Source organism: Eubalaena glacialis, chromosome X, assembly GCF_028564815.1.
Source record: "Eubalaena glacialis isolate mEubGla1 chromosome X, mEubGla1.1.hap2.+ XY, whole genome shotgun sequence".
Taxonomy (NCBI): domain Eukaryota; kingdom Metazoa; phylum Chordata; class Mammalia; order Artiodactyla; family Balaenidae; genus Eubalaena; species Eubalaena glacialis.
The window spans coordinates 47,537,570-47,550,465 of NC_083736.1; positions in this window are offsets into that span (position 1 = coordinate 47,537,570).

Below are 12,896 nucleotides of genomic sequence, written 5' to 3' on the forward strand. Positions count from 1 at the left end.
TTTCATTTCCTTCCCTTACTGTGCAGGATCTCCAATTCAATGCTGAACAAAAGGGGTGACAATGGGCATCCCTGTCTTGTTACTTATCTTAAAGGGAAAAGTTTCAATGTTTAACCATTATATATGTTTGCTGCAGGATTTTGGAGGATGCTTTTTTTGGTTTAAGGAAGTTCCCTCTTATACCTAATATGCTTAGAACTTTTTTTGTCACTAACAGGTGTTAAATTTTATCAAAGCCTTCTCAGCATCTTTCGTAATGATCATAAGTTTTTTTTTCTCTTCTAATCTGTTTATATGGTCAAGAACGCAGTGCTTAGCTCAAGAGAAAGATGAAATTTCTAACACAGAAAACCATCCAAAGAGCCATCGGCTGCCTTATGGATCAAAGTAGTCAGCTCCAAGTCACTGGAAATGTTCAAACAGAAGTGCAGCCATTCAATAAATATTTAGGTGCCAGGCTCTGCTCTAGATGCTGACAGTTTGGCGATGAAGAGGGTCCCAGCTCTCCTGGTGGTCACATTTTAGAGAAAGGATGACAGATACAAACAACCAACAAATACAGGAACAGGATCATTTCGGAAAGTAAAATGCTTTGAAAACAAATGAAAATAATGTGCAAATGTAGTGTGACTGGGTGGGGCTGGGGAACAAGATTAAATAGAATAGTCAGGAAAGGTCTCTGGGCCGATTTGGGATATATTTTTACCTGAACAGAACTATCAATCAACTTGATCACATTGTCACTTACAGACTACAAGATTAAATAGAGTAGTCAGGGAAGGTCTCTCCGAGGAGGTGACAGCTGAAGTGAGATTGAATGACAAGAAGGCAATCATTTCAGGAAGATCCAGAGGCATGGCATCCCAGGCAAGGTGAAACACAAGGGCAAAAGCCCTAGAGTGGGAATGAGCTTGGTGTATTCAAGGGATTTCAGGAAGAAGTCTGACTAAAGAGAACAAAAGGGGAGACCGGTACTAAATGAGGCAGGAGAGAAATTCTGGAGCAAGCCTGTGTAGGACCATGTCAGCCATGGGAAGGTGTTTATTCCAAGTACCATGACAAGCCATTAGACAGTTTTGAGCTGGGATTGACATGTCTATGATCATTCTGTCTGATGTGTGGAGAATGGATTATAGTGGGGGCAAAACTGGAAACAGGTAGACCAGTTAGGAGGCTAACAATGAGACCAGTTAGGAGGTCTAAGCAAGAGACCATGATAGCTTGGGCTAGGATAGTGATGATGGAGAAAGATAAGTGGAAAGATTTTGGATCTGTTTTTACCTATTTTTAACAGCACTATCAATCAACTTGATCTCACTGGCACTTATAGACTACTCTTTCCAACAACAGCAGAATGTACATTCTTCTCAAGCTTGCAATGAATGCTCACCAAGATAGTCCATATTCTGGGCCATAAAACGCATCTTAACAAATTTAAAAGAATAGAAATCATACAAAGTATGCTCTCAGACCACAATGGAATTAAACTAGAAATCAGTAACAGGAAAATTTCCAGGAAATCCCCAAATGTTTAGAAATTAAACAACATATTTCTAAATAACATATAGGTCCAAGAAGAAGTCTCAAGAGAAATTTTTAAATATTTTGAGTTAAATGAAAATGAAAAATACAATTTATGAAAATTTTGGGGATTGTGGAAAATCCCAAACAATCTACCCCCCCCCAAAAAAAACCCTTCTGGAACTAATGAGGGTGTATATAGATAGCAAGGGTACAGAATACAAGGTCAATACACAAACATTAATTCCTTTCCTATATGTCAGTAGTAAAAGTTAGAATTTGAAATTTTAAGAAAACGGTACTACTTACAATAGCTGCAAAACAATGAAATAGGTATAAATATAATAAAATATATATAGTATCTGAATGTGGAAAACTACAAAACACTAATGAAAGGAATCAAAGAAGATCTAAATAAATGGAGAGATATTCCATGTTCATGGATAGGAAGTCTCAATATTTTTAAAATATCAGTTCTTCCCAACTTGATCTATAGATTCAACATAATTTTGATCAAAACCCTGCTAAACTATTTCATAGATATAGACAAAGTGATTCTAAAGTTCATATGGAAAAGCAAAAGACCTAGTGCAACCAAAACAATACTGAAGAAGAACAAAGTTGGAGGATTGACACTACCCAATTTCAAGATAGCTACAGTACCAGAAGCTACAGTACACAAGACAGTGGAATGGAATAAATTTTAAGGTAGAGCTAAAATATTTGTTGATGGAGGTACGGGGTGAAGAAAAGAAAGGAATCAAGAAGGACAAGATGGGAGGAAGATTGGGTTAGATATCTTTAAAAATTTCTTCCAGACTTTGTTTTAATAAAAAGCTGTAAGGTCTATGATTCCTTGACCTGACCCACATATTTCTCCTAACCCACTACAGTTATACTTGGGGCTGGGGTCTCCCTAGTTATTGACCCCATACCTCCAAGCTCAGCTCCCCCCCCCACACACTCCCCTTTCCTCTTCTGTGGAGGGTATGCTGGGGACTCTGCAAGTAAGAGCCAATGAGCAAGGTGAATGCTGCAACTAGTCTTTTTATTTATTTATTTATTTATTTATTTTTGGCTGCGTTGGGTCTTGTTGCTACGTGTGGGCTTTCTCTAGTTGCGGTGAGGGGGGCTACTCTTTGTTGTGGTGGCGGGGTTTTCATTGCGGTGGCTTCTCTTGTTGCAGAGCACGGGTTCTAGGCACGCAGGCTTCAATAGTTGTGGCTCACGGGCTCTAGAGCGCAGGCTCAGTAGTTGTGGCGCACGGGCTTAGTTGCTCCGTGGCATGTGGGATCTTCCCGGACCAGGGCTCGAACCCTTGTCTCCTGCATTGACAGGTGGATTCTTAACCACTGCGCCACCAGGGAAGTCCTGCATCTAGTCTTGATTCTAAGAGGCTTCAAGCTCTGTGGTCAAAGCCCGATTACCCTATAATTAATGTGTTAATGAAGCATGAGGGAGAAGGTGGGGAAGAGAAAGAGGAAGAAAAGGAGAATGAGGGAAAGAGAAAAGGGGAAGTTGAAGAAGAGATGGGAGGGGAAGGAAAAGAGAAAGAATAAATGGTCTGTTGGCAGAAAGCGGAGAGAGGAGCAGGCCATTATGGCACACAGGAGGCCCCTGAGGCAGAATGCACCCAGCCCTGCTAACCTCAGTCCATGTCCTCCGCAATAGCCCCTTCTTATTTGTGGCCCTAAGAGAGCAGAGAGACTGTTATATGGAGAAGTAGGTCTTTGTAGTGACTGCATGTGGTCAGAGTGGGCGGGATGGGGGGGATGAAAATAAATGGATGGATTTAAAGCAATGGTGTTTAACTTTTTTGTTGAGTCGCAGGCCTGTGTAAGAATATAATGAAAGCTATGGCTTGTACACTCTCCCTAGAAAAATGCTAATACACACAATCATACCAAATTTTGCCTGCAATTCAGCATGTTCGTGGATCCTTTGAAACCTTCCAGGGTCCATGAACCCTTGATAGAATTCTGAACAATAGAATATTTAGGAGGTAAAAATCAGCATGATTAGTGAATGGATTTCATGTGGTAGTTAACAGAGTGAGTCAGAGAGGAAGTCTGGATTTATGACTGAGGTGGCTGGATGGATGATGGAGCAATTCACTGACACAGAGTAAAGAGTAGAACCAGGAGAGTGTGGTGTCACAGAAACCAAGGGCAAATCATCTTCCAAAATGGAAGGAATGGTTAACATGCCAAATAGTACACAAAACAAAGTCTGAAAACCAACCACTAATTTAGCAACAAGATCACTGGGAGTCTTGTAGAGAACATGGAGTGGTGGGGGTGGATGGCAAATTACAATGGGCTAAGAAGGAAGGAGTGGAAGGCAAAATGCAATGGGTTAAGAGGTGATCAGAGGAAAAAAAGATAAAAATGAAACCAGTGAACAGGAAGTATGGACAGAGTGCAAATAATGTTCTCAAGCTGTTCGCCCATGACAGTGATAGAGATACACTGCAGAAGCTAGAGAATGATGAGGCGCGCTGAGGCAGTGTTGTTGTTATCTTTTTGTGTGTGTGTGGTGAGAACACTTAAGTTCTATTCTCTTAGCCAATTTCAATTATACAATACAGTGTTATCAACTCTAGTCATCATGTTATACATTAGATCCTCAGACCTTCATCATATAGCTGAAAGTTTCTACCCTTTTACCAACCTCCCCCCATTCACCCCCCACCCCCCAGCCTTTGGTAACCACTTTTCTACTGTCTGTTTCTATGAGTTTAACTTTTTTTTTTTTAAAGATTCCACATGTAAGTGATACCATGCAATATTTGTCTTTCTCTGTATGGCTTATTTCACTTAACATAATGCCCTCAAGGTCCATCCATGTTGTCGCAAATGGCAGGATTTCCTTCTTTCTCATGGCTGAATAATATTCCTGTGTGTGTGTATCACATTTTTTTCATTCATTGATGGACCCTTAGGTTGTCTCCATATCCTGGCTATTATGAATAATGCTGCAGTGAACGTGGGAGTGCAGATATCTCTTTGAGATCCTGTTCTTATTTCCTTTAGATATATACCCAGATGTGGAATTGCTGGATCATAGAGTAGTTCTAGTTTTAATTTTTTGAGGAAGCTACACACTGTTTTCCATAGTGGCTGCCCAATTTACAGTCCCACCAACAGTGCAAAAGGGTTCCCTTTTCTCCATATCTTCGCTGACATTTGTTATCACTTGTCTTTTTGATGATAGCCATTCTAACAGGTGTGAAGTTATATCTCACTGTGGTTTTGATGTGCTTTTCCTGATGATTAGTGATGCTGAGCACCTTTCATGTACCTGTTGACCATTTGTATGTCTTCTTTGGGAAAATGTCTATTCAGCTCCTCTGCCCATTTTGTTTGGGTTTTTTGCTATTGAGTTGCATGAGTTCTTTATGCATTTTTAATATTAACCCTTATCAGATATATGATTTGCAAATATTTTCTCCCATTCTGTAGGCTGCCTTTTCACTCTGTTGATGGTTTCCTTTGCTGTGCAGAAGTTTTTAGTTCCACTTGCTTATTTTTGCTTTTGTTGCCTTTGCTTTTGGTATCAGATCCAAAAAAATCATTGCCAAGACCAACATCAAGGAGCTTACCCCCTGTGTTTTCTTCTAGGAGTTTTATGGTTTCAGGTCTAATATTCAAGTTGTTAATCCATTTTTAGTTGATTCTTGTGTATGTTGTAAGATAGGGGTCCAGTTTCATTCTTTGGCATGTGTCTATCCTGTTTTGCCAGCACCATATACTGAAGAGACTACCCTTTCCCCATTGTGTATTCTTGGCTCCTTTGTCACAAATTAATTGACCAATATATGCATGGGTTTATTTCTGTGCTCTCTGTTCTCTTCCATTGATCAATGTGTCTGTTTTCATGCCAATAACATACTGTTTTTCTTCCAGTTTAATTGAGATATAATTGACATACAGCACTGTATAAGTTAAAGGTGTACAACATAATGACTGAACTTTTAGGGTCTAATAGCATGCTGTTTTGATTACTATAACTTTGTAATATAGTTTGCAATTAGAAAGCATGATGCTTCTAGCTTTGTCCTTCTTTCTCAAGATTGCTTTGGCTATTTGGGGTCTTTTGTGGTTCCAACAAATTTTAGGATTGTTTGTTTTGTTTCTGTGAAAAAAAGATTTATTGGAATTTTGATGAGGATTGCATTGAATCTGTACATTGCTTTGGGTAGTATGACCTTTTTAAAAATATTAATTCTTCCAATCTATGAGCCTGGAGGATCTTTCCATTTTTTATGTGTCTTCTATTTCTTTCATCAATGTCTTATAGTTTTCAAGGTACAGATCTTTCATTTCCTTGGTTAAATTTATTCCTAGGTATTTTATTCTTTTTGATGCAATTGCAAATAGAATTGTTTTCTTAATTTCTCTTTCTGATACTTCATTGTTGGTGTATAGAAATGCAGCTGACTTTTGTACATTGATTTTGTATCCTGAGACTTTACTGAATTTGTTGATTAGTTCTAACAGTTTGTTTGTTTGTTTGTTTCTTTTTGTGGAGTCTTCAGGGTTTTCTATACATGATATCATGTCATCTGCAAATAGAGGCAGTTTTACTTTTTCCTTTACAATATGGATGCCTTTTATTTCTTTTTCCTGCCTAATTTCTCTGGCTACAACTTCTAGTACTATGTTGAATAAAAGTGGTGAAAGTGGGCATCCTTGTCAAATGCTTTTTCTGCATCTATTAGGATGATCACATGATTTATATACTTCATTTTGTTAATGTGGTGTATCACATTGATTGGTTTCTAGATGTTTAACCATCCTTGCATCCCTGGAATAAATCCCACTCAATCATGTTGTATTATCCTTTTAATGCGGTGTTGAATTCAGGATATTGACCTATAATTTTCTTTTCTTCTAGTGCCCTTATCTGGTTTTGGTATCAGGGTAATGCTGGCCTCATAAAATGAGATTGGAAGTGTTTCCTCCTATTTTTTGGAAGAGTTTGAGAAGGATTGGCATTTATTCTTCTTTAAATGTTTGGTAGAATTCACCAGTGAAGCCATCTGGCCTGGGGCTTTTCTTTGTTGGAAGGTTTTTGATTACTGATTCAATCCCCTTATTGGTAATTTTTTCTATTTCTTCATGATTCAGTCTTGGTAAGCTGTATGTTTCTAGGAATTTATCCATTTCTTCTAGGTTGCCCAATTTGTTGGAATGTAATTGTTCATAGTAGTCTATTATGATCCTATGCGTGTCTGTGGTATTAGTAGTAATAACTCCTCTTTCATTTCTAATTTTATTTATTTGGGTCTTCTCTCTCTTTTTCTTGGTAAAAGTCTAGCTAAAGTTTTGTCTATTTTGTTTATCTTTAAAAAAATGGCTCTTAGTTTCATTGATCTTTTCTATTTTCTTTTTTGTTTCTATTTCATTTATTTCCACTCTGATCTTTATTTCCTGCCTTCTACTAACTTCGGACTTAGTTTGTTCTTCTTTTTCTAGTTCCTTGAGGTGTAAAGTTAGATTTTTTAATTTAAAATCTTCTTTCTTAATGTAAATGTTTATCATTATGAACTTCCTTCTTAGAACTGCTGCATCCCTTAAGTTATAGTATGCTGTATTTCCATTTTATTTGTCTCAAGATATTTATTTCTCTTTTAATTCCTTCTTTGAGTCATCGGTTGTTCAGTAGCATGTTGTTTAATCTCCATATATTTGTGAATTTTCCAGTTTTCTTCTTGTAATTGATTTCTAGTTTCATACTACTGTGGTTGGAAAAGATGCTTGATATGATTTCAGTCATCTTAAATTTATTAAGACTTCTGTGGCCTAACATATGACCTATCCTGGAAAATGTTCTATGTGCACTTGAGAAGAATGTGTACTCCAATTCTGTTGGATAGAATGTTCCTGTGTTGTTGCTGTTGTTGTTGTTCTTAAAAAAAAAACAGCTTTATTGGGATATAATTACATAGCATAAAATTCACCTGCTTTAATTATACAATTCAATTAATTTTAGCATATTTACAGAATTGTACTACTATCACCACAGTCCACTTTTCAAACATTTCTATCTCCCCAGAAAGATCCCTTGTGCTCATTTATAGTGACTCCCCATCTCCACCCCCAGCCCCAGGCAACCACTAATCTACTTTCTGTTTCTATAGATTTGCAACTTTTGGAAATTTCATATAAATTGACTCATAATATGTGGGGTTTTGGGTGTGTCTGGCTTCTTTCATTAAGCAAAATGTTTTTAAGATTCATACCTGGAGTAGCATGTATCAATACTCTATTGCTTTTTATTGCCAAATGGTATGGATATATCACATTTTATTCATGCATGCACCAGTTGGTAAACATTTGGGTTGTTTACACCTTTTGGTTATTATAAATAATGCTATGAACATCCAAGTACAATTTTTAATGCAGATATATGTTTTCATTTCTCTTAGGTAGATACCTAGGAGTAGAGTTTCTGGGTCACATGGTAAATTTATGTTTAATTTTTTTAAGAAATGGAGGCAAGTATTTTTAAAATAGAGGTAAAGGACTTCCCTGGTGGTTCAGTGGTTGGGAATCTGCCTGCCAATGCAGGGGACACGTGTTCGAGCCCTGGTCCAGGAAGATTCCACATGCAGCGGAGCAACTGAGCCCATGCACCACAACTACTGAGCCTGCACTCTAGAGCCCCCGAGTCACAACTACTGAAGCCCGCGCACCTAGAGCCTGTGCTCTGCAACAGGAGAGGCCACCGTAATGAGAGGCCCATGCACTGCAACGAAGAGTAGCCCCCGCTCACAGCACACACACACACAGCAATGAAGACCCAACATAGCCAAATAAAATAAATAAATTTATTTTAAAAATAGTAATAAAATAAATGAATAAAGGTAAAATGCACCAAACAGAAAAGTAACCATTTTAAAGTGTACAGTTCAGTGAAACTACATAGATAGTGTTGTGCAACTATCACTTTTATCTAGTTACACAATATTTTCATCACCCGCAAATGGAAACCCTGTACCCATTAGCCAGTCATTCCCCATTCCCTCTTTGTGCCCAGCCCCTGGAAACAAACAATCCACTGTCCATAAGAATTTACCTTTTCTGGACATTTCATGTAAGTGGAATCATACAATATGTGGTCTATTGTGTTTGGTTTCTTTCATTTAGCATAATTTTTCAAGGTTCATCCACATTGTAGCATGTATCAGTACTTCATTCCTTTTAATGGCTAAATAATATTCCATCATATGGGTATATCACCATTTTGTTTGTCCATTCATCAGTTGATGAACATCTGGGTTGTTTCCACCTTTCAGCTATTGTGAATAGTACTGTTATGAACATTCATGTACAAATATTTGTTTGAATACCTTTTTTCAATTTTTCTGGGTATATACCTAAGAGTGGAATTGCTGGGTCATGTGGAAATTCTATGTTTATCTTTTAGAAAAAGTGCCAAACTGATTTCCACAGTGGCTACACCATTTTACATTACCATCAGCAATGTACAAAAGTTCCAATTTCTCTAAATCCTTGCCAGCACTTATTTTCCTTTATTTTATTAGAGCCATCCTAGTGGGTGTGAAGTGGTATCTCATTGTGGTTTTGATTTGCATTTCCCTGATGATTGATATTGTGCATTTTTTCCCATGAGCTTCATGGTCATTTGTATATCTTCTTTGGAGAAATTTCTACTCAAGTCCTTTGCCCATTTTTCAATTGTGTTGTTTATCTTTTTGTTGTTGAGTTGTAGAAATTCTTTATATATTCTAGATACAAGTCCCTTATCAGATGTATGATTTGCAAATATTTTCTCCTGTTCTGTAGGTTATCTTTTCACTTTTTTAAAAAGATTTTTAAAAATATTTATTTTATTTATTATCGTTTATTTTTGGCTGCATTCTGTCTTCGTTGCTGTGCACGGGCTTTCTCTAGTTGTGGCGACAGGGGGCTACTCTTCATTGGGGTGCGCGGGCTTCTCATTGCGGTGGCTTCTCTTGTTGCAGGGCACAGGCTCTAGGCGCATGGGCTTCAGTAGTTGTGGCGCGTGAGCTCAGTAGCTGTGGCTCGTGGGCTCTAGAATGCAGGCTCAGTAGTTGTGGCGCACGGGCTTAGTTGCTCCGCAGCATGTGGGCTCCTCCTGGACGAGGGCTCAAACCTGTGCCCCCTGCATTGGCAGGCAGATTCTTAACCACTGTGCTACCAGGGAAGCCCTCTTTTCACTTTCTTGATGGTGTTCCTTGATGCACAAAAGTGTTTTTTTTATAAAGTCCAATTTATCTTTTTTTCTTTTTTTGCTTGTGCTTTTGAAGTCATATATAAGAATCCATGGCCAAATCCAAGGTCACAAAGATATACATTTATGTTTTCATCTAAAAGTTTTATTGTCTTTGTGCTTACATTTAGGTATTTGATCTGATTTGAGTTAATTTTTGTATATGGTGTAAGGTAAAGGGTTCAACTTCATTTATTTTGCACGTGGCTAGCCAGTTACCCAGAACCATTGTGGTGAGGCTGTATTTTCCCCCATTGGATGGTGTTGGCATTCATGTTGAAAATCAATTGACTATAGATGTTTGGGTTTATTTTGGACTCCAAGTTCTATTCAATTGATCTATATGTCTATCCTTATGCCAGCACCACACTGTTTTGATTACTGTGTCTTTGTAATAAGTTTTGAAACTGGGAAGTGTGAGTCCTCCAACTTTGCTTTTCTCTTTCAAGACTGTTTTGGCTATGTGAGGTCCCTTGCAATTCCATATGAATATTAGGTTCAACTTTTCCTTTTCTGAAAAAAGTGTCAACGGGATTTTGATAGGAATTGCATTCAATCTGTAGATGGCTCTGGGTAGTATTGCCATCTTAACAATGTTAAATCTTTCAATCCATGAACATGGGATATCTTTCCATTTATTTAAGTCTTCTTTAATTTCCTTCTGTAATGTTTTGTAGTTTTCAGCATGCAAGTCTTGCATCTCCTTGGTTAAATTTATTCCTCTGTCTTTTATTCTTTTTGATGCTATTATAAATAGGTCAATGGCTTTTTTATGATACAAGAGACTTGAACATGTTTAAAGGCTGAGTCAATAGAGAGGGAGATACTGAAGATACAGGAGGGAGAGGGGAAAATGATATATCAAGGTTTTCCTGAGTGGGGAATGGGACACAGAGCACCAATGGAAGGATTAGTCTGCATGAAAAAGGGCACCTCTTCCACTGTGACAGGGGAGAAAGAGCAAGGATAGGTCAGTTGGGGATGCTCATGAGTTTGCAGGTAGTTTGTGGCAAGAAGTTGAGAACATTGCTGTTTGGGGGTTTCTATTTTAAGTGCAGTAGGAGGTGAAGTGAGGGGGGAAGGGAGCGGAACATGTAGGAGGGCTGAGGAAATGAAGATTTAGCAAAGCTGCCGTGGAGGCTTGGAGAGCAGATCAGGGAAACAAGATTTCCAGGGCCCAGTAGAAGTTGGGGACCATGACTTTTAAGTGTCTCCCATCTGAGCAATTGTATGAGCCTAGGATTGACAGAGAGAAGGTGGAAAGTTGTATTGATCTGGGGTGGAGGATGTGCTGGAAAAACAACAAGGCATGTAATTGAGGGCATTATTGGCTAGAGAATGGCAGTTTGGGTAGATTTCCACTTTTCAGGGGAGAGAGGTAAGTTTCAGTTAAGTCAGGAGGTGAAAGTTGGTCAGTGAAGGATCTGAAGACTGGAGTGAACATTTGTATTTTGGCTGCTCAGCATTCGAACACTCTTCCTATTTGGAAGGAAACCCAAGATAGGTTTGGAGGCAGGGCCCTACCATGCACTACTGAAACCAGGGAAGGTGGCACATGTTTCTTCTCCCCATCCCCTGGTGGCTAGTGAATGGGCACATGAGCTCAGCATGGCAAATTACATGATACTGCCTGGAACTTTCAGTGTTGAAGGAGCCATACAAAGGTATGCTGGGTCAATTAATGATATTTTCAACCAGCTGCTGGAGAGTTAAAAATCTGATAGTATAGCAATAGTATCAAGGGATAGCAAGGTCCAGCTGTAGTGAAAAGTGTTAGTTGGCAACAGGGGCAACAGCGTCATCCTATCAAACCATTCCTGCAGCAAAATCTTTGCTGTGTCATGTCATGCCACTCTTGGTTCCTGACCCTGCCTGGTTCTCCAGGCCTCTCATGGAACCTGTGGATTACCTGATGCCCTTTTCTGTTAGTCATGATAGGGTGGCTTATGCTTTGATAATAAATAAACCCCAAATCTCAATGACTTAATACATATGAGTTTATTTCTTGCTCATGCAAAATCTATTGCAAGTCTAGTGGCTTTTCAAGACAGCTCCTTTCCAAGAGGTAACTCAGGGATACAGGCTGACATCTTGTGGCTGTCTCATCTAGCACCTGAGGCCCCCTGGTTGCCATAGCAGAAGAGGGAGCAGGAGAACTGAGCACCAGTTCTTAAACGCACAGCCCATTGGCCAGAACTAGTCACATGGCCCCATCCAACTGTAAAAGGACTGGAAATATGGGGGAGCTTGTGGATATTCAGCAAACAGTAAATGACTCTGCCACATCTTCCAGTAGTTTCATATTCTGCTACAGTTAACCAAAGTCATTACTAATACTGTTTGCAATCAATACCCGTGCCTAGTAAGGATATAGGTGGTTAGAGCATTTAAAAATATATATCTTCATTTTTCCTGATTATAAAAGTGATACATACATGTTTTAAAAATTTGAACATTACATAAACATTTAATGTAAAAAGTAAAAAGTCCCTCATAATCTCACACCCCCAAGATGACTGTTATTAATAGTTTGTTATATAGTCTTTCTCTATATATTTTTCTATGCTGAGTAATGTTATATCAAAACTAGGATCATACTATAGTTACTATTTGCAAAGGCCTTCTTCACTTAACTCTATATATCTGACCTTGTTCCAAGGCATACAGATCTAAACTTTTCTTGTTCTTCCCCCCCGTTTTAATTTAAAAAAATTTTTAATTATACAAGTATTGATAATATAGGAGTAGGTTATCCTTTTAAATTTTTTAAAGCTTTAAGGTGAAGCTAAAGTTCTTTTTGACCACCACCCAATTCTAATTTCTCCCCTGCCTTTACAAGTGTTTGAATGACTGCATAGTATTCCATTATATGAGTGCAACATAATTCTGCAATTCCCTTTCAGTGGACAATCAGCTTTTCCTTTGTACTGTGGGTTACATGCAAATATTTTTCCAAGCTTATCCTTCAACTTTACTTATAATGTCATTCACTAAAGTTTACATTTTTCTATGGTTAAATTTATCTATCCATACATTGTTATCTGGGAAAAAAGTGAGAGGCAGAAAAGTACGTATAGTATATTACCATTTGTGTCAGAGAGGAGGGAATAGGAATA